The sequence below is a fragment of the Saccoglossus kowalevskii genome, chromosome 16 (genome assembly GCF_978046115.1).
Source record: "Saccoglossus kowalevskii chromosome 16, keSacKowa6.1, whole genome shotgun sequence".
Classification (NCBI taxonomy): Eukaryota; Metazoa; Hemichordata; class Enteropneusta; family Harrimaniidae; genus Saccoglossus; species Saccoglossus kowalevskii.
The window spans coordinates 20,752,336-20,772,914 of record NC_140656.1 but is presented as its reverse complement, the minus strand read 5'-3'; the positions used below and the strand labels follow the sequence as shown (position 1 = coordinate 20,772,914).

Sequence of the window (20,579 nt, the reverse complement as noted above, 5' to 3'; positions counted from 1 at the left end):
ACCGGTGGGTGCTGAGTCGACAACAACGCTTAAACTTTGGGGATTGAACATGAAAGACGCCTACAGAAAAGATGTTTTTGTTTTATCTCTTCTAACTTGCTATAAGCCGTCATTTCTCACTAGGGTCCCAGCCGAATCCCAGAAGACTGTTCCATTTTTATGAGACATGTTTGTAGGGCAACAAACTGCCTTCATGATTGCTATCTCTTCCCTGGTTCCCATCTGCGATGTGCAGTGCTCAAATCCTGTTCGCTTTTGGGAAATACGCAACTGACATACATGTTTTGTAATGATCGCAACCCACTGATTATACTGCTGATAGTTCAGCTTCAATTTGTAATTATTTTTGTTATTGATACTTTTTCAAAACTTCGAGTCCGGTTTAAAATCTTTAGTTTTCACAAGCTATGTTTTGAGGTCTTATGTCAGATAAAACAATTTCATATTATGTCTTCTTGGGTTTTCAGAATTTATTCTTTTGACTTTGGGAGGGAAATTGCAATTGTCATGAAAATTTTGGTGGCAAAATTATAGAAGAAAAAAAATTAGCTATATTAAAATTGTTTAACTATATTGGTATATATTTCTTAAAAAGTCTAAAATTGTTTTTAAAAAAAATCTTTTGTTCAGGCCATTGATACAGAAAAAACTATCTTTCACTGATGTTGTCGGTTCCTGACGTCAGTCCAACATTGATATTTCAATGAACTACAATAAAGCAGAGACTTTTGCACAAAGCGAGCTGAGCAAGACGAACAGACATGCAGGCAGACGTGTGTATGACAGATACACGTGAAGAGCTCTTTTGTGTTAGGTCATCGTCGTAAACAAAGGTGGCCAATCACCCCTCTCCTTTACAACAACAATGGCTCAGTGTGTGTTCGCTATTGACCCACCAAATTTGATTACTGTTTGCTGTTGGCGGACTCCCAAAAGGGAGCGTTTAAAAACCTAATTATTGTCCTCGCTAAAACGTAATGGAATTATCAGCAAGTGTTCTTCATGGACCCTAATTATAGCACAGTGTCCGGGTAATAGACATATATCTTTCAATTGTTTGATTGCATCGGAAGGCCATGTGTTTATTTCCACTTCCTGGTCACTACAAATATTACACGTTTTGCATATATGTATGTGTATATCTCAGTCTCTTCTTATTAATTAATATTTTACAATCGGAAAATATCTTTTAAATTCTATAATAATATGCCGTATGTATGACTGACTTTTCATTTTTGAAAATACGTTTTAATGTCTTGTTTTATTAGTTGAAACAGATATGAAATTTTTACTTTAATATCTGTAATGTATTCTCTCTGTTATTCACAGAGTTAGGTTTTCCATACATAATCTTTCGCCAAATTAAGAATAAAGAAATTCAGTGTTTTGTTTCATTTGAACTTAATTTTATGATTTGCATTATTTTTTTTTTATTTATCAAAGTCATTCCTTTGTAATTTTTTTGAAAATATTGTTATGAATATTGCATTGGCCAAATTTAGAAAAATCATGAGACAAGCAACACCTCGTGTTGGCATAGCATAACAATAATTTTTTGTTTATTAAGCATTCCTGCAATATTAAAAAAAGACAGCAGCACCCCATAGTAGGAGTATAATTACAGATATATTTTGATAAATTTTTGCATGTATTGCCAGTGAATCTTGGAAATGTAACTTTATAATTTCTGGCTGCATTTTATCTTTTACTATTAATCTTTTTTTTTTTCTTGTCTTGTAGTTTTTAGTGTCAATAAATAAATAAATATGGATTTAAATTCTTAAATATTTTTTTAAAATAATATCACATTTTAAATAAGTTTCAATATTTTATACCCTTGTCAGACTCATCAGAATCATCAACAAAGAAACACAGAAAACTGAATGTGTTGTAACTAATTTTTTATTGCTATATGAAAAGGTTTTTCAGGTTTGGGTTTAGTTGATGTCTTCACGACACATTTTCTTAAATGGTCACATTTTATGCGTCTACAGATGTTGATCTCTGGCACCGTTCATCCACATATTACTCTGGATTATATTACTCTCTCTTTCTTGTCAAAAGTTTGATAATTATGATTTTTTTTATATATATGCAGTGACTGAGCTAATTTCATGAAATCAAGCCAAAAAGATTCAAAGAACAGCTTCAGTGGACGGGAAAGCTCTCTATCTCCAGCAATTGATGTATCATCCCCCGATGTTGTGACTCAACAATCCAATTACACCATCATTTGGTAGACTTGTATTCCTTCTCTGATTTGATTAAACTCTCATTGTCTTCTCGTTAATATGCAATTTGGATTGTTTGCCCACACCCTAGCATGTGTTGATGCTCCCAACTGGACTCCCTTTTTTTCACCGGTACTTTGTTGAAATTACCATTCTTACCAGTTTTTGGTTGGAGTAGACCATTTATTCCGTGGGCTGTGTGGACAAAAAGTTTTTAAGCTTGTTAGTATTTCTCTCTTATTTTAATTTTTAAACCTTTTATTATATATTTTCCATGACTTTTCAATTGTTTATTTCAAATTTGCAGTATAGTCTAAAAAAACTGTCAAATTTTGCCATCTTAGATGTAAATTATGACCAAAAATTCGAAACATTTTTTTTTTTGCAAGATGCATTTTCAGAGTGAAAAAAAATAAAAATGTTACTTGGGTTAACTTAAACAGTGTGTTGTCACAGTGTCACAGTCAAATATAGAACACATTTTGGCAGCTGTAATTTAACATTTTAACAGATAAAATGTTACTACATAACTGTTACTCGCTATAGGTGCTCAATAAATGATATGACTTAGTGTTTTAAACATATCTTTCATTAAATATTACAAATCTTATTTCAGATATTAACGTTCCGATATCACAATTCGCTTTCCATGAAATATTGATTATGTATGTAAGAAAAAAAAAATAAGAAAATGAAACACACAACGTATGTCACAGTTGTAACAGCTTGAATTAGGTTGCCATGACGCCACCAGAGTCAGTAAAATTACTTACAATCGAAAAAAGAATCTCTACCCATTAGGTTAATTGTCATTATTTGCTTTGAATCGTCGATATCGATTCTCCTCGAAACGATAAGTGATATATTCGCCTCAAAACGACAAATTGTTGGAATCAGAAATTATTTGATCGAATAATTGATAAGAGTATGGTGAGGTCTGATTATTGTGTAACTATGGAAACTTAGGTCCTATATGAAGCTCAAGAGTATGTTTCAAGTATCAAGTTGACAGTTTTGTGATGTGATGTTTAATATAATAAAAGTTATCTTCCCTGGAAACATTGATTGTTGGCTAGTTTTATTTTTATTTGTGTTTGAAATTGTTGATGGAAAATTAGAAAAAGAAGGATTTATCTTTGATACTCTACGGCTGTTTGTATACTGTCTGTGTCGAAACATTTCTTACTCTGTTTAGGTAAAAAACGCTTTAATTCTGTCAGACACAAATTTTGTTATAGAAAATTATAGAATTCGGCATCGGTGAATATATTTCACCTTAATGTCGCAGAAACTTGCATGTACATTGTACGATAAAATTTTGCACTAATTTGTTCTTGCAAATGTCTCCATTCTGTCATCAAAAATATCTCGATATCAAGATCTCCCATCCGATGATTTTTTCTTCAGTCGTTCTGTTCTCTTAGCCAAGGGATAATTTTGATTTTCCAGGTGACAGCACCCCCCATTTTTTTTTTCTACGTGTTTACCGCAGTATTTCCGATGATTCTGTTAAGAATCCTATCAACGCACAAAGGTTAGGAGCTGTAATCTGATTTGGTTTCCTGTTTAGGCGCTAAGGCGGTTAATTTTCTTCTTCAGCCAGGCATGAGTTTTTGAAATGGAGGTAAGTAATGCAATTTGTTCGGTTCTATATTCAATCCTTAGCATTCTAATCAGAGCTGTAATGGAGTTTCCTCCTGACAATGGCGTCCCCCCACTTCAGGGGTACCCTACTGCAAAGCATTCATCTCCGCAAGAACCATATTTCTCTCACTTTAGCGCGGTAATAGTCCCACAAATTAAGAGGTTTTGACTTGACGTACGCACGGTTCGTATCCAAAATAGCCAACCTGGCTGGGTATGTATGGATGGTCTTTGTGTGGGACTGTGTCTTTATGTAGCGACGGAAATTAGTGACAATGTCTTTATAACTGCCTTCATTGTGTGGGGTATTGTCGCTTGATATAATTAGTGCACGTTGTCACTTTTACGACATGAAAGTGAATGTCTTGTTCATTGTTTCGCTTTGGAAAGTGACTTTTAAGGGATTTTGGTTTTCCATTTGTTAACAGATTAAGCTTTCTACTCACTTCTTCTACTTTTTAGCTGACTCTTAGACATTTGTGAAAAAAAAACAAAAAAAAAACTGCTTATAGGAAATATTCACCCCCACCCTATTGCTTTATTTTGCACCCTATTTTGTTGCACAACCTCCACTACCCACATTTGGTGACGGCAGCAACTTAATCCCACTCCACCACCACCACCACCCCCCCTTCCCCCACCCAGCACCCCCACCCCCATTCGTGGTGATACACAGTTACCTCCATATTTGGTCATTTTTCTACCGATGACATACATCGGTAGTGAAACTGTAAACTACATGTACATCATTTTCACATTTTAAAATTAATTTCAATCAAGAAATAGAAACTACCAGCGAAGTGGCCATGCATCTACGTATGAATATGAGCAATTAGAAAATACAGTCGTGTTTATGCTTCATGGTCCCACAGCGTTATAAACTGCCATTCTGAATTCACGCGGCGTTGCTCAGTAATGCATGACCTGGGTCTGAGTTGAAGAATAAAAGTATTTCGGCTGGAGGGCAATTAAAGCACTCTACCTATTGATCCTGAGCTAAAAACAGGTCAAGAGGTCGGCTGACCAATAAAAGACCAATTGGATTTTATCAACACAATAGGGCTTATTAAGTGATAAATGGAGAGACTTTGTTCGTTTCAGACGCACATGACTTGACATTGAATAATTCCTGTATGTATTGTGGATGATGGACAAAGCCTTGTACTTGTACTATCGTACACATCTGGAGAATGAAAGCAATAATAAAATAATAGATACTCTTTCTATTAGTACGCCAGTCTTTTCATTGTGATATGTAAAACATCAATCAAGTTCATTATGACCTGTAAGCATAAACTTTTTAAAAAAAAAATGTATAATTGAAAACATGGAATTTACAAAATTGAAATCAAAAGTTTTTTTTTTTTTTTTTGCTCTTGTGAGGTACGTTGTATAGCAGTGCTACATCGTAAGTAACAATAGTTCTTTCACTGTTAGTCGGCTTCATCTCCTAATGTAAGCTGACTCTAACGCATCGCTGCGATAAATAGAGGTATGAGGGGATAATCGACCCCTTTGAAATGCAGAATCTGTGTATAAGTCCATCATCAAGATGCCCCCCTCCCCCCATAGAAAAATGTATGCTGCAATTGTATTTGACAATTTAATAACTAAAAAATTCATTACTGGCGATGAAATGGATGCATTTAAATTCGTCACTTTCATAATAATATTTTCATAACCTAGAATGCGATTGGGGTTAAATCCCTCTGACCCGAATGTTGATTCCTAAGAAATTTGCCATATGTGGCAAATTTCAGCCTTATACAATTTTCCATGCAACATTGTCGCTTAGCGAAAATCAGCACGGGAGAAAATTGTGCCAATTTAATTGCAATTTGCTCTCAGAAATGTAAAACAAGATTAGGTTGCCGTGAAGCCGGTGTCGAAATTTTGTTTATATTGGCAAACAAAAGTCGCTGCAATGACAAGCGATTAATCTACGTATCGATGTTTTATGAAATATATAAGGCGCTTGTGAGTCGGGGCAAAGCGTAAATGAGAACGGAAATAGTTGCATTCATTTCACAGGGGGGGTGCCGTTTCTCTTGTCTGAATGTACAAATTGCTTGTGAAAACATTGTAAGTGGCATACTGATTGACGCAATAATTTAAGCTGAAAAACATTGTCAGAAATTGTTTGATTGTAGTTTGTCGACGTGAAATGTGTTTGTTTAAAACTCATCTTTTGTAGAATCATTGAAGGTCATGCGTTTGAGAAATAAACTGACTGTCTATTTTAATGGAAATATTCGTGGGGGAGAAGGAAAATTATGCGACTTTTCTTCGCCAGTCAAAAACATAAATCGTTTGAATTAACTTGTTAATTATTCGGAATTGCGAAATACAGCACGAGACAAAATGATCCATCCCATATATACTTTTGTATATTCTGATTTTCAACGCACGATCTCCTTTTTTACAATTTCTTACATGTTTCTGCTGAAATTTCAGGAACTTACGAATTACCTTTATTTTGTTTTATTTTTTCAAACACATTGTTGTGCGGCAGCAAGAGACAGCTTGCTTTGTTTTTCAAATTGTGTTATTGAATATGATTCCGGAATATAGCCAAGTCTTAGATTTGTAAGTTGAATAAATATGAAAACCCAGTCGATTTTTTTTTATTGTGGATAATTACATACTGTACTGGTAATTGTTTAATAGTTATTACTAAGAATTATCAAGTTCTTTTTAGGTTTTTATGACATTTCTGTGAATTTTTTTTTACAAAAGTCTCTGGAACGTTGTGTCGCAGACTTGTGTCACTGATTCATGTAAATTTGTTTTTATCAAAATTATTTGAATTATCTCTTAAAGGGTGGCAGTCGTTGCGCCGCGTCCTGTTCGATATGGGACTCATAGCGACGTATACAACTCGTGTAAAATACATTAATTTACACAAAATTTGAACACGCGCTGCGCGGCGACCACCGCGCTTTAAACTTAAGTTCAAGTTTTTGCTTGAGGTACGAGTGATTACCAACATTACAGAAATAAAGTACAAACTATCAATCCCTGTATTGAGTTATAAATCTGTGTATAAATGGGTAAAAATAATTACTTTTTGCGGAATTTACGGTGTTGATGCTGCTTTTGATGTAACTGGCTAAAGGTCAGAGTTCACATTGGATTTGAAGTCTGATTGATAAAGACATCTGGTTAATGCCGACACGTTCAGTGAAAATCACCCTCAAAGTTGATAAATTTGCGTTGGGGAAAACCGAAAGGAAGTCCAACACTGACCTTTCTTCACCTTTAGGTAAATCCACTGTGTCAGTTTGGATCACTGTGTTTTACACGCTTTGAGTAAAGTTGAAATTCACCAGGGATTTCACCTTCCCTGCTTAGCATTTTCTATGCATTTATAACACGTTGACTGCGAGCCTTGCCTAATTTATTTCCTATATTTCTAAACTCTGGCAGAATTTATTTTTATCCCATGTATACCTTGCAAATACAGCGGTGTTCAAATTTGAAATTTTGGCGTGTCATATTGTTGTGACAACAGGTGACTGCACATCATGGCCAGATTTAGTTTGACAGTGGTTATTTTTTACATTCCTTGTCGATGAAAAATGCCGCTGGTTAGATATAACTAGTACTGTGAAAAAAACTTTCAGTTATTCACTGGAAATTTGTAGCAAATTGAAAATAATTACATTTGTCAATACAACTCAAGTAAAATAAGACTGAAGTTGCTTGTGCTGTATTGCATAGAATATTAATAATTAAAGCTTATAGACAGACATATGGGTCTTGAAAGTAACATCTGTGTGTCTATAAAATCGATTTAAAGACATTCTTGTGTTCTTTGCGTTGCTTTTGAATGATTGACAGCTTAAACTAGATCACTTTCTCATCTTTCACACAAGAGGGCTCTGTTCTGATGGACCACTATGGTACGGTACTGTTGGTTTTTTTGTTTGTTTTCTGTCAGGATTCAAAACTAGACTGCTGCTGCTTCGGGTGTATGTGTAAAATGTCATTATGGAATGTTTTCCTTTGGAAATTACTGGACGTGCATTGCCGTTTTGTTCGTTTGAAACTTAAATTTAATGTGTAACTTAAAATAATTTAAAACAAAAAGTGAACTGTCAATAAACTGTTACCTGAGTCATTTTCTGTATTACATGCGATGTGAACCATCAGTTGTTTCATACAAAACCGACCCAGGAAATTATAGAGGAATAGCTGTTTCTAGTTGTGTAGGTAAAACTTTCTGTAGCATAATTAATACTTAGAAGACAAATTGACAAAGTTATCAAACAAAAATATAACTGAAGAAACAAAACTGAGAATTTATGAAAAATTCTTATAATATTCTTATAATTTTGAAAAATACTTGGATTTGTTGAATTTGAAACAAAGAATTTCAATGACAAAATTTAGAGCTAGTAATCCCAATTTAGCAATAGAAAAAAGAAAACATGTGCAGCCAAAAATATCTACTGAAAATATAATTTGCAGACAATATACACAGAATGATACACTCTCAATATAAAGTAATACGCCAACAAATCATACAAGACATTACATTTCCACAAGAAACACAGGATGATCTGCAGAAATTTAATTTTTCTTGATGACTTCAAAAGATGATGTAATAATAAAAAAAGATTGGCAACTATATTCGTAACGCATTTCAATCAAGAAACAAAAATGCCTTTTGATATGTAACACTTGCTTTATCCCATTATTAACAACTGACTTTCTTTTTGTAGTAGTAGTTATCACAACTAATCTTTATTGCTACATTTATGAATATTTGTTTCGAATAGTGGTACGTTTTTGTGAATAATTTTTCTTTACATTCCATTGCAGCTGCTTTAGTACCCATATGGTTTGTTATTCACCACACTGTGAAACTAGACATGGTTTAATTCATTGTCCGTGCATGAGCTTAAAATCATTGTACTCCTTGTAATGTGTATTTATATAAAGATGTCTCCAATTCATTTGCAAAATACCGTGTCGAAGCTATCTATCCAAAGTATATTTGTTTTCTGGTAAATTTCATACATTGTTTATTTTGAAATCCAGCTTCAATAACAGTTTGTACAAATCCTTCCTGCTTATCAAGCGGTTGTCCATGATTGTGGTGGTGGTGGTGGCGGTGGTGTGGTGGGGTGGGGTCTTGGGGCTCACCATATTGTATCTGTGATTTGTTTTAGACGGCACTCGGCTGCATTTTATCCCTAATATTTGGGAAGTAATAAACTGCAAATCCATTCCTAGTGTAGCAATTTACTTGAAGGATGCTGTGAAGCAAGGGAGTCTTGGACGTACGCGATGTACGCCATATACTTGGCAGACAATTCCAAGCCGCAATAAAGCGTCGTTTTCAGGGAGTATGGTTTGCATTAAATGTGAACTGCATTCACTGTGTTCTAGTATAACCTCCTTATAATCATAAACATACAGGCATATTTGAAAAAAAAAAAAAAAAACTGCCGCTATTACTGCGATACTCGTGATTTTCTTATGACCCCATTACTTGTGTCTCCCTGTGCATGAGTATTTTTATAAATACAATGCCTACTGGATTGGCCTTTGTATTTTGCCTCTCTGTCAAGTAAATGCTTTCTTATCGGAAACGAGGAAACAAGATGACTATCAACTGTTAGAAAATCTGTTCATTTCAGTACGATTTCATGACAAGATACAGTGTGACAATTTTAAGTTTAACGTGAGATAAAACATGACGATACGGTCTCTAGTCTGATACCTACCCTTTAAACTTATAATCAGTGCTGTGTTATTTCAGTTTTGTTTGTTTGCATACTTACATTCTGATTTATGACGATGATATCCCAGGGAGATAAAGCAAGTATTTTTTAAAAATAGCCATTATCTGCAAAGTGGAACAATAATATATTTTTTTTTTGTATTAGTTGATTATGACATCGCAATATTGTACACGCTGACATTATCGACTATTTTTGGATCATACGAAATAATTATGTCGTTTATTCAAAATCCTTTTATATAAAAAAAGGTGGTCACCATGTTGCAGGATATCATGTTCGATATGTAAAATAAATTGTTTTTTACAACATGACAACCTCTGTCTTTTAATCATTTGTTTTTTCGATCGTTTATTTGGTTATTACTTTTATTATTTGTTTATGTATTGTGCATTTGTTTATTTTTATTCATGTTTTTTTGTCTGTTGTGCATTAGTTTGTTTATTTACTCAGTGTTTTTTTTATTTTTATTTATTTGTATATTTGTTTATGTAATTGGGTATTTATTTACTTCTATGTGTGTATTTGTTTGTTTATTTATTTATTTACTTGTGTTTTTCCCTATACAAATGCATACATGTAAACTAGTGATACATCAAGTATATTCCATATTTATTCATATTTTCTAATTGATTATAAAAAAGTGTTTTAACCTTGACTGAAGTCGTGACTCGTGTGTCATCGCATAAATCTATTCATAAAAATGTATCCGAGACTGTTATCCTGAAAACAAATTAATTTTACAAAAAATGATGAACTGCTTGTATAAATTTATCTTTGAAAGTGTAAAACAAGCTTTTTAAGAAGTTAAGCAAAATAATGGCTGGGTAAGATTATTATCTATTAGTTGTGGTCTTTAACAATTTTTTTCCCTATGAAAGACGAGCTGCACCAGTCCTTCGGAGTTGCATATTGTGTGACCTGTATGACCCCAGCCTGCTGATTTACATAATTGCAAAAAATTGTTTCAATCTCATTTTGGTGACCTCCCGTGACCTTTTATGATGCCATCGTATTTCACGCGCAGTGTTTATTATCTCTGGTATTTCATTACCATGGAAATATAATTGTTTCTTCTTTTTTTAATATGCCTCTTGGAATTAGCTGTTTCTGTGACGATGGATTGTGTTTGAACTTCAACTTTAAATTCTCTGAGGGCATAAACGGAGAGTCAATTACACGCTGAAAGTTACAGTAATGTGCATTGTTGATTTCAATATTCTCATCAGTGACCCTGTGTCACATCATGTCATGCGATGATAACTTAAGAAATGTGTACTTTTTTGTGACAAACTTGCTGGTAACTAATTCATTCATTTTCCAGAAGTGTTGGGCAAAACCTAAGAATGTTAAGTTAGTTTGTTAGCTATGGTAACAGTCTAAACAGTTGTGTAAAAATAGAATTTTTTATTTTTATTTTTCCATTGAGCAGAGTTGGATGAATAAAGTCCAAATTCGTGCCAAATTTGTCCCCCTTAAATTTGAGTAAATTTGTTCATATTTTCTGTATTTTTCGCTGAATTCAATCCTAATTTTGGACCAAAAAGACAAAATCAGACATTACTTTATGTATTTGATCAAAATTTTTTGAAAATTTCATGCTGAAAAAACTATAATGACACTATTTTGTGGATGGTGTCTGAAGTCGACTTTATCGCTTAAAAGTTGATAAAAATTGTAATCATTATTTAACTGTCTTCAATTTGTGACGAGAAACATGAATGATAATTTATAAGAATGAGAAAAAAAAAGATTTTTGCTAACCCCCGCAAATATCGATATCACCAATACAAGTTGCGGTCACCGACTTAATCGATCAACTCTGTGGCTTACAGATGCCTAGCCACATCGTATCTCCTAACAGTACATGTCTATAGCGACGTCTGCATGGTTTGTATTCTCACCTTTCACTACGTCGACATAGAAATATATACGTCAAGGGTCATTGTAATATCAGAATTCTACCCCTGCACAAAGAGGAGGTAGTACGGCCAATCACAGTCTGAATATAATTGTCACATGTATGAACTTTAGCTAAGAACCGATTGCTGTAAAACATATTTTTTTTATTGAAATGTCTAATAATCAGTTCGGCCCAAATGGAAACCACTAACAGTAAGAAGCATTAATTTTAAACACAGCCGTAGTTAAAATAATGTAACAATCACTGCTTAAGTATAAACGGTTTCCTTCATAACTATTATATAAATATAAATTTAATGTTGCGTTATTTTTTTAATCCCTGTGGCTCCGTACATTTCAAGCCTGCAAGCGTACAAAGGAAATACGACTTGAAATGAACATAAAAGATAGCGTTGGAAGATATCAACACTGGTATTATGTTAGTATTTCATCAATATACACAGCCCCTAGCTAGTTTGTGCAAAACCAATTTGCGTGAAGGGATATACCGAGTTTCATTCATACCCGAGGCTCTGCGGTGAAATTGAAATCTCATAAACACAATTATTGTGTATCAATACCTACCCTGTAAATTCTACAATCTTTCTGACTTGGTAATAGCTTTACCAGTCATGTGGTCACCTCCTCATTTTTTTTCAAATTGTATATAGACTGAGAAGAAAAGGTTTTTTGTTTATTTATTGGTGTCTTTCTGTGTCTGAAATTTTATACCTGTGAGTTGTACACTTATTATTCATTCAATTTTTCATTTTGAGTGGGGGGGGGGTCAATGTTCTATTAATGTTAGTTTTCGTATGTGTGTAGGTGAGCATTCACCAGCCAATAACCTGCAATCATGCCATTTCGAGTTCGCTCAAGAATAGCCTGACGAATCGCTCTGTAACAACGTAGTTGACACAAAATCCTGTGTCATCATGATTGGCTATCTCCATGACTTCAGTGCATTACCATGGGAACAGGTACCCCCCGGTATGTGAAGAGTGACTCGTTTGCAAGGCTTGCCCACAACACAGCAGACTGATTCACTAGTTTATTATTCATAGATTTTTCGATGTCTTGCATCCAGTCTAAGCAGTCAATGGAGAAATTTATTGTTACTTTAAATATAAATCCAATCATTATATGTATTGTAATCCCATGGTATATCATGATGTACTGTGGGACTCCTATGGTGTATTGTGGTACTACCATGGTGTATTGTTGTACTACCATGGTGTATTGTGGTACTACCATGGTGTATATTGGTACTTCCATGATGTATTGTGGTACTCCTCAGTGTATCGGTGTTCTCCCTTTGGGCATCTTGATACCCCATGGTGTAAATTGGTACTCCCATGGTGCATATGTACTCCCATGTTGCATTGTGGTACTCCCATGTTGCATTGTGGTACTCCCATGGTGCATTGTGGTACTCCCATGGTGTATTGGTGCTTTCTCATGGGGCATCATGATACTCCCATGGTACATTGTGGTACTCCCATGGTGCACTGGTACTCCCATGGTGCACTGTTGTTTTCCCATGGTGCATCCTGGTACTCCCATTGGGGGTTATTCCCATGGTGCATTGGAGTACTTCCTTGGTGCATTGGAGTATTCCCATGGTGCATTGCCTCAAGTTGCATTAATTGAATAGTGGACCATTGAAGTATTACTCATTTTGTTATTGAAAATTTGCAAACTTTGTATGAATTAATTTAGAATTGTTTCACAGGATATTGTGCAGTATGTGTTCAATACCAAGCATAAATATATAGAATATACCAAAAGAAAAGCTATCCCCAGAAATTCTGCTGAACTCCTTAGGTAACTGGTTAATTAAACTTTTCTTTGTGAATCTTCTCAGGGTAAAATAGTTGATTTTAAGTACCATCAGACACAGAGTTAGGGAGTCTCACACTGTAGAAGGGAATTACCAATTTTTTATTAGTATTCATTCAGAAGTTTCATTGAAAATGATAAATAAGCTCAATGTCAATGTGTTCACTGAATGAGTAATTTTTGCTGAATTGTCCACTTCTGGATAAGCTCAAGATTTGTGTTGATATTGCACTTGAATGTAGATTTTACAATCAGACTAATTAAAATTTACTGCTGCAGTTTATTCCAGTTTCATTTTGCCACACATTCAGAGCCTGATTGGTTTAAAACCTTGGTAAAATTAGGTCATGTTAGATTAATACAGTAAATGTTTTTTTTGTTTTTTTTTCAACCTTGGCCAAAGTAGGTCATGATAAATTACTAAAGTAAATTATTTAGTAACTGTTCTTCAACCATTTGCCAACTAGGTCAGGTTAATATAGTTATAATTTACTCTATTGATAAGAACTAACATTTCCAGAAACAGCAGGATTTGTTCATGAAACTGCTCCTCCAAAACTGGGTAAATTTGTTCCTTCTTGCTTTTGCCACCAATTAATAAATGAAAATGACATAAAATTGATCAAAAAAATATGTAGACATTGTGTCCCACTGTCTCTACAATTACAAATAATCTTCAACGAAAACTTGCAAGTTCCCTTTATTATTAAGAGCTGAATGATGATTCAATGTTGGTGAGAAAATGGCCGCATTTGGTGTTATTAATGACCATGCTTACCAAATGTGAACAGTGTACAACTCTGAGGATTTCCTAATCATGATGGATCATCACGTTTAGTTGATAATATTGTGATACAAAGTAATCAATTGGCTACTCAAGTTTAAGTTAAATGTCTTTTCCTGCACCCAAGCCTGACTGATAAGAGAAGCTGTCGGTGTTACCAGCGCGGCATGTATGCGGAATCCAGTATTAATTGTTGACATTGACGCATGACATTGTTCACCTGCCGTACGTGGTCCAATGTAATAAACTCTATACTTGCATACTGTGGTTCACGTAATGTTTCCTCAGTCTTTGCCGTAGCATTTGGCATCACAAAACGTGCCTTTTCAAAAACATCATCCTGAGTGAATTTTCACTGTTATTGTGTGCTGTGCTTTTCCAACCGTCTGTTGCAATCAAATATCATGTGATGCAGTATTGGTATTCATGCTGCACCTAATGTGTTGTTAGTTGTAGTGTTTTGGTCTATTACGGTGCATTGTGTTGCAGTCCATTATTAAAGATGCTGTATACTCTGCTGCAATATATTAGAGTCCATGTGGTGAGCTTTTTTCAATGAATTAATAGTACACTTTGCTGCAGTACACTTTGCTGCAGCACACTTTGCTGCAGCCACACTTTGCTGCAGTACACTTTGCTGCAGCACACTTTGCTGCAGTATACTTTGCTGCAGCACACTTTGCTGCAGCCACACTTTGCTGCAGCCACACTTTGCTGCAGTATACTTTGCTGCAGCACACTTTTTTTTAAACAATTTTGTCATTGGAGCATACTTTCAAATTTTACATAGCATATTCAGATACCTGGTAATGACTACTAATAAAAGGATAAACTGTAGTACACTGTTATTGCAGTACTCTTTGCTGCAGTAAAAAATACTGCAGTATAGGGTGATGTCCCTGAATTTAGCTGCACATAATGATGCGTCATATGCCTTGTTTCAGTTATCGCAACCTACTGATAATAGAGTTAGCCTTAAAATTAGAGTTACAATTAGACAAGATGAAATCTTCACTGAAAACTGGCCTAGTTCACAGCAAATTTGGTACGTAATTCTATATTAATAATATTTACAATGTTATTTCATTCATAATCCTAATTTGCAAGTGATGACAGGAGAAGTGAATGAAAAATGAAATTCTCGATAACTTATTGTTTTTTAATTTTGTCAGGCTGTAAAATTTAAATTGGAACTCTGTGAATAATCTTGCTGATTTATCACTGTAATTTTTCTCCAAAAAAAATAAAAATAAAATGACATAAAATCAGATTGTTTTTATGATTAATTCTCTTGAACTTTTGGCATGCTTTTTTTTTTTTTTTAAAGAGTCGTTTGTGTTCATAATAAATTATGCTGTTTAACTAGTTATATAGGACACAGTTTTGAAAGTAGCATGATGTGATGCCAAGACCTGGGCTCTTGCTGTTTTTTTTTATTAATGTTAGTGTGTTTTTTTATGCAAGAACTAAAACTACAAACAAATATTGAAATGATTAATTGTAATTTCTATAGTTTTATTTTGCATAATTTATTAAACATTCAAAATAATTTCAATTCACTGAACTTATTACCATCAGAAAATACTAAAATTCTTAACTGCCGTTTTGAAAAAACGTATACTGGTAATATTTACAGTGAGATTACTTGATTTATTTTCATCAACAACAAAAAATAGCTTGCGAAATTCACTTTTGATGATCAGGAATACGTAGTTTCATCAGCTATTTCAGTTTTGTATCAAAGTTTTGAATTATAGACATTATTGCCGTTGAGAGTTTATGAAAAATGGTTTTATATCTTAATGTGAAAACTATTCTAAATGTATTCCTTGCAAAAGCATGTCTGAGCGTATTCGACTTTAGTGAATTACATAGAACCAATTCAAAGCGTGTGACGAAATATTTGCTCCATCAGATTTTGTGTAGCATGTGGCAATAAATGCGGAACAAAATGGACGGATGTTGGATTGCCAGAGAGGGCGCACATTACTACACACTGAACATATTCTGCTGGGGCATATTGGTGAGGGTGATGCAATCAAGTAAGACTTTAACAAATATACATCAAAAATTTAGATTTTTAGAAAACAATATTTCTAAATGTTGGTAATGTGGTCATATTTTAGGGTCTGTCATTATTAGAAATTATTGTTAATATTAAAAAATGTTTTCACTGTCTGTAAATCTGTTAACAACACTGAACTGTTTGCTATTTTTTTTAAGTCTGTATTTCAGATAAGTTTGAATTATTCATTTATTCATAGTTTCTCACCATATAAGGATAAATTATTGTCAAGGTTATGAAAATATGTCTTCTGAAACGACCAAATATAGGTATACATGTACATAGTAGTGTTTCGTAAAGGCAATTGGACGCTGCAAATATTACGAGCAAAGGAAAAATAGTATTTTCTATATCTACATTGTGGTACTCCTGTGATGCATCTCGCTTCAGTGGGCAATTGAGGGGATTATCTCCCTCCTCAGAAAGAGAAAAGAATATTTACGTGAGAGTTCTTTTGGATTTGAAGGTCAATATTCTTTAGTCTTTTGCAACAGGAAGTTCATTCGTAAGAACCAAGATAGGTGTTACCATACCGCCATCTATATTCAGCTATGTTATTCTAGTACGTTGATCGCCATTTTCTCAGAGTGCAGTATAAACTAAATTTGACATAATTGCTTTTAAATTTAAAAGTTCATTACTCTTGTTGTCATCACCAATAAATACATAATTGATATTTTTCACTTCCACAAAAAACAAAAATATGCTTTTCCTCCAAAATAAAACAATAAGTCTGATCAAAAAACTGAATTATTGAAAAAACTGTGAACTGTTTTCTATAATTTCATAAGATGATTTCTTTTGTTACTTGCAATAACCAAATATCAAAATAGAATTAATACAAATCTGTATAAAATAAAATAATAACTGCATTTTATTGTTTTCTTCCATCTTTAAACCAGTTGTGTTTCGATTTGTTATTAGCATGTGCTGTAGGTCCTTGTGTGCGAGCCAGAGTCCGTCGTGACATAACGGAATTTGGCTCTTCCTGCCCCTAGGGTACGACTGACAATTTGCCGATCCTTCACACTCCGCCATTGTTATCAAATTACGCCAATTTTCTTTCTGTTGTATTACATTTAAATGTATATTAGGGTAATACAATTTCCAACATGGCTTATTTCCGCCTGCACAAGTTGGCAGCCTGCTTGTGTGCCGCAGTCCCTGGTGATTTTTTTTTTTTTTTAATGTCTCGTTGGATGTGTATCTGATGCATAGATGATTTTTATCAAATATTTAAAAAAAAAAAAATTGGGAAGTTTGTTTTTGAGTCTTCCTCCTCCCCTGTAAAATGCCTTTAAATACGCTGGCAGAAGAAAGGAATCAGAAATTTAGAATGCAATAAATATGCAAATTGGATGATCTTCATCAAAACACTTAAGCCTCCGGCTGACATGACTATTCCACACACTCTTGGGAAAACCACATATTTAAATGATTTTTTTTTTTTGCTGCCTTTCCAGAGAAACATCGCAGTGCCTTGCATATCTGAAAGATTAGCCGAACAAAGCTGATTTAGAATTATCATACAAATAAGAAAAAAAAAGACTTTGTATGCTTTTCTAATGTAAACCAAATGTTGTTACTACTTTACGTCAAAAAAAAAGGAGAGCTTAAGACTCAACAGATCCCGACGAATCAATTGCCGTCGCAACAAATCTCCATCTTCTATGTTGCATTCTATCAAGACGAATTGACAATTTTCAATTTAGATGTAAAACTGTTTTGAAAGTCGCTGAATAATGTTGATGGGAAAGAAGACATTCTTTACCGCAGAGGTCACTATTTTTTCAATGGTTTGGTTCGACTCACTGATTTTTCCTCATTTCTCAAAAGAATATATCGCCATGGAAATTCATGAGTACTGTAAGACTTTTCATCTATATGCAAAAAAGGATTGGTTTTTCAGATAACAAAAAAAATGAGGTGTACTGACTTTTGAAGCGCTGCTATATCGAAGCTTCTATGAATTTGCCATGACTTTCTTTGGAAATTGAAAACACATCGAAATCTCTTGCATCTATGCATCACAGACTGTATCTAGTTTCCTATTATGTTCATGAGTTGTGTCCAAATTTATAAACCACAAGTGTCAACATTTTTCATTCAGTTTTTTTCGCTTTTTTTTTTTTAATTTTTATTCAATGATGAATCTTAGTTGGTGTTTGTCTCCAAAATCTGTGCTTTTTAGGAACATGCATTGTTATCTACATTTTTTGAATTTATGCGTAATTCCTGATTACCGGTACTTCAATTCTTTTGATGAGAACTGAATTTTACAAATTTTTACAAAATGTGTTTTTCTGATATTTTTAGTATGAAGATTTTTTTCCTGTGAAAAGTATTTCCTTTGCCTTTATTTTTTGTGATAATTATGGAGCTTCAATTTTACCTGTTCATAAAAAAATCAATCAAAAAAATAATATTTCCAGATTTATTTAATGTTTTTTGTCATCTGAAATGTTCAAGTTTGTCGTCTTTTTCAAATTTTTGTATTAAACTCAGCAGTCACAAATATGATATTGTTTTCTGATTTTGATCAAAAATTGTCAACCTATTTAAAACCATTTCAAGAAAAAATCAAATGTAATTTTATGCTGTCTGGTATTCAATTTACATGGAAAATTTGTAAATGAGATGAAAATGTTAAAATCAATAAAACAAATAATGATACTTTGTTTGAATTTGCTAAAATGCTCAAAAGTCGCTGTGAATCCTGCTTTTATTCTTTGATCTGCAAATTCAATTTTTTTATTTTAAACGAAATAATAATGCATGATTTGTTTCATTATTTCAAGAAATTTGATCAAGACCTAACACCGATGAGTAATTTGGTCTATTTGATCCAAAATTAAACAAAAAAAGTTAAGAAAAATACATAAAACTGTTCAAGATGTACAAAAATAAGGCAATATTATGGAATTCAAAATAGTCTATCTCCAGTGAAAGTTCACCTCACATTATGAAATTTTGTGATTTTCCATGTCTCAGGAAATTAACAAATATTTTGCAAAATCATATATTGTTGAAAAGTTATTAATAAGTGTCCAAAAAAAACTTGCATATTTAATTATTTCAATTGTTCAGTTGTTGCATATTTAATCATTTAAAATTTTGTTCGCATCAATGTAGCATTATCAACAGTTACAAAACGGCAGGCAATATCGTCAACATGAATTTTTAAACTTGTTCTTCCTTGGACTACAGGTTGATTTACGAGTATGCTCTTCTTGACTCTCAAACTATGCACATTCAATACGTATTTTTCAAAATTTTATCATAGCCACAAAATTGAATTTACCAGTCAGTGGTTTAGCTGTGTTCAAATGGCGTCTCCTGTCACTGTGTTGAGTATTGGATAAGCACACTCATCAAGGTTTGGATGCAGAACGACGCAGAAATAGTTTTTGTTTCATGACTGTCTGATACAATATGAAGTGAGAATTTGAATAATTATATTGAAATTAACACTGCTGCATAATTAAGCCATACATGCCTGGTATTTAGTGCTCCTTATAATGACATCATCATATAGTCTATTGTCTTTCCAGTGAATCAATAAACACATCCTTCCATAATTCCACATAAATGAGATGCATCATGGGATACAACAATGCATTGTGGGTCTTCTTTAAATCGAATTAGCGATATAAATCAAAATATTAATTTGTCTTCAAAAAAAAACCAATTCATCATTGAATGTCCCAACATTGCCTGCAATTCAGATCAGTATTAATTTAACAGGTATTAAACTCTTCATAATTTTTTCCTAAATATATTTGACAAGTATAACTATAATGCTATAATTACTAATTTTGTCAAGAAATGTGAAAATGGAATCGTTTCTCTCTCAGCTACTCCACGAGGATCGATATCAATTCATGGAATGGATTTTTATTCAATACCAATAATTCCCGCAAACTACTTACTTCGAAGCAATTGATGGAAAGGACGCCGACATAGATGTCTGAAAGCAGATTTAACATTTTTAAGCCTTGTGTGGAATGTGTGCCAAATTCTAGATTTTCCTGGTTTAGTAGGGCTTACTTCAGATAAAAGTATCTGCAACATTTTTAAAACAAAACTTTTTCACGAATACTTGAATGAAGACTTACAGTACTATTTACATGTACATCGGAAATATTCAAATTTAACGCGAAAGTAAATTTTAACTTCAAAATTTTATGAAAGACTCTGATCTTTTGTTATTGAAACCGACTTTAAAAAAGTCTCTTCAAAGTTAGTCTGACATATTCAATAGCTCAAAAACAATCTGGAATTTAAAAAGAATAATCCTACTGTGCTTTGCATAAAATAATCCTGTATCCCTTTTGTGGCTATATGCTAAAAGAGTCGCTTTAGCTACG

The 20,579-nt window shown here is 33.5% G+C and overlaps 1 protein-coding gene across 2 annotated transcripts in view; it reads left to right on the top strand.

Annotated features, from left to right (window-relative positions):
* Nucleotides 1-20,579, top strand: part of LOC100371574 (putative RNA-binding protein 19) — an 87,656-nt gene that overhangs the window by 48,706 nt on the left and 18,371 nt on the right. The window contains exon 27 of one of the 2 annotated variants that reach the window (XM_085491203.1): nt 2,099-3,296. The exons of the other annotated variant lie outside the window; for it this stretch is intronic. The gene's annotated coding sequence lies outside the window, so the exon portion shown is untranslated. Of the gene's footprint in view, nt 1-2,098; nt 3,297-20,579 lie in introns of those variants that run through there. 2 annotated transcript variants of the gene reach the window in all.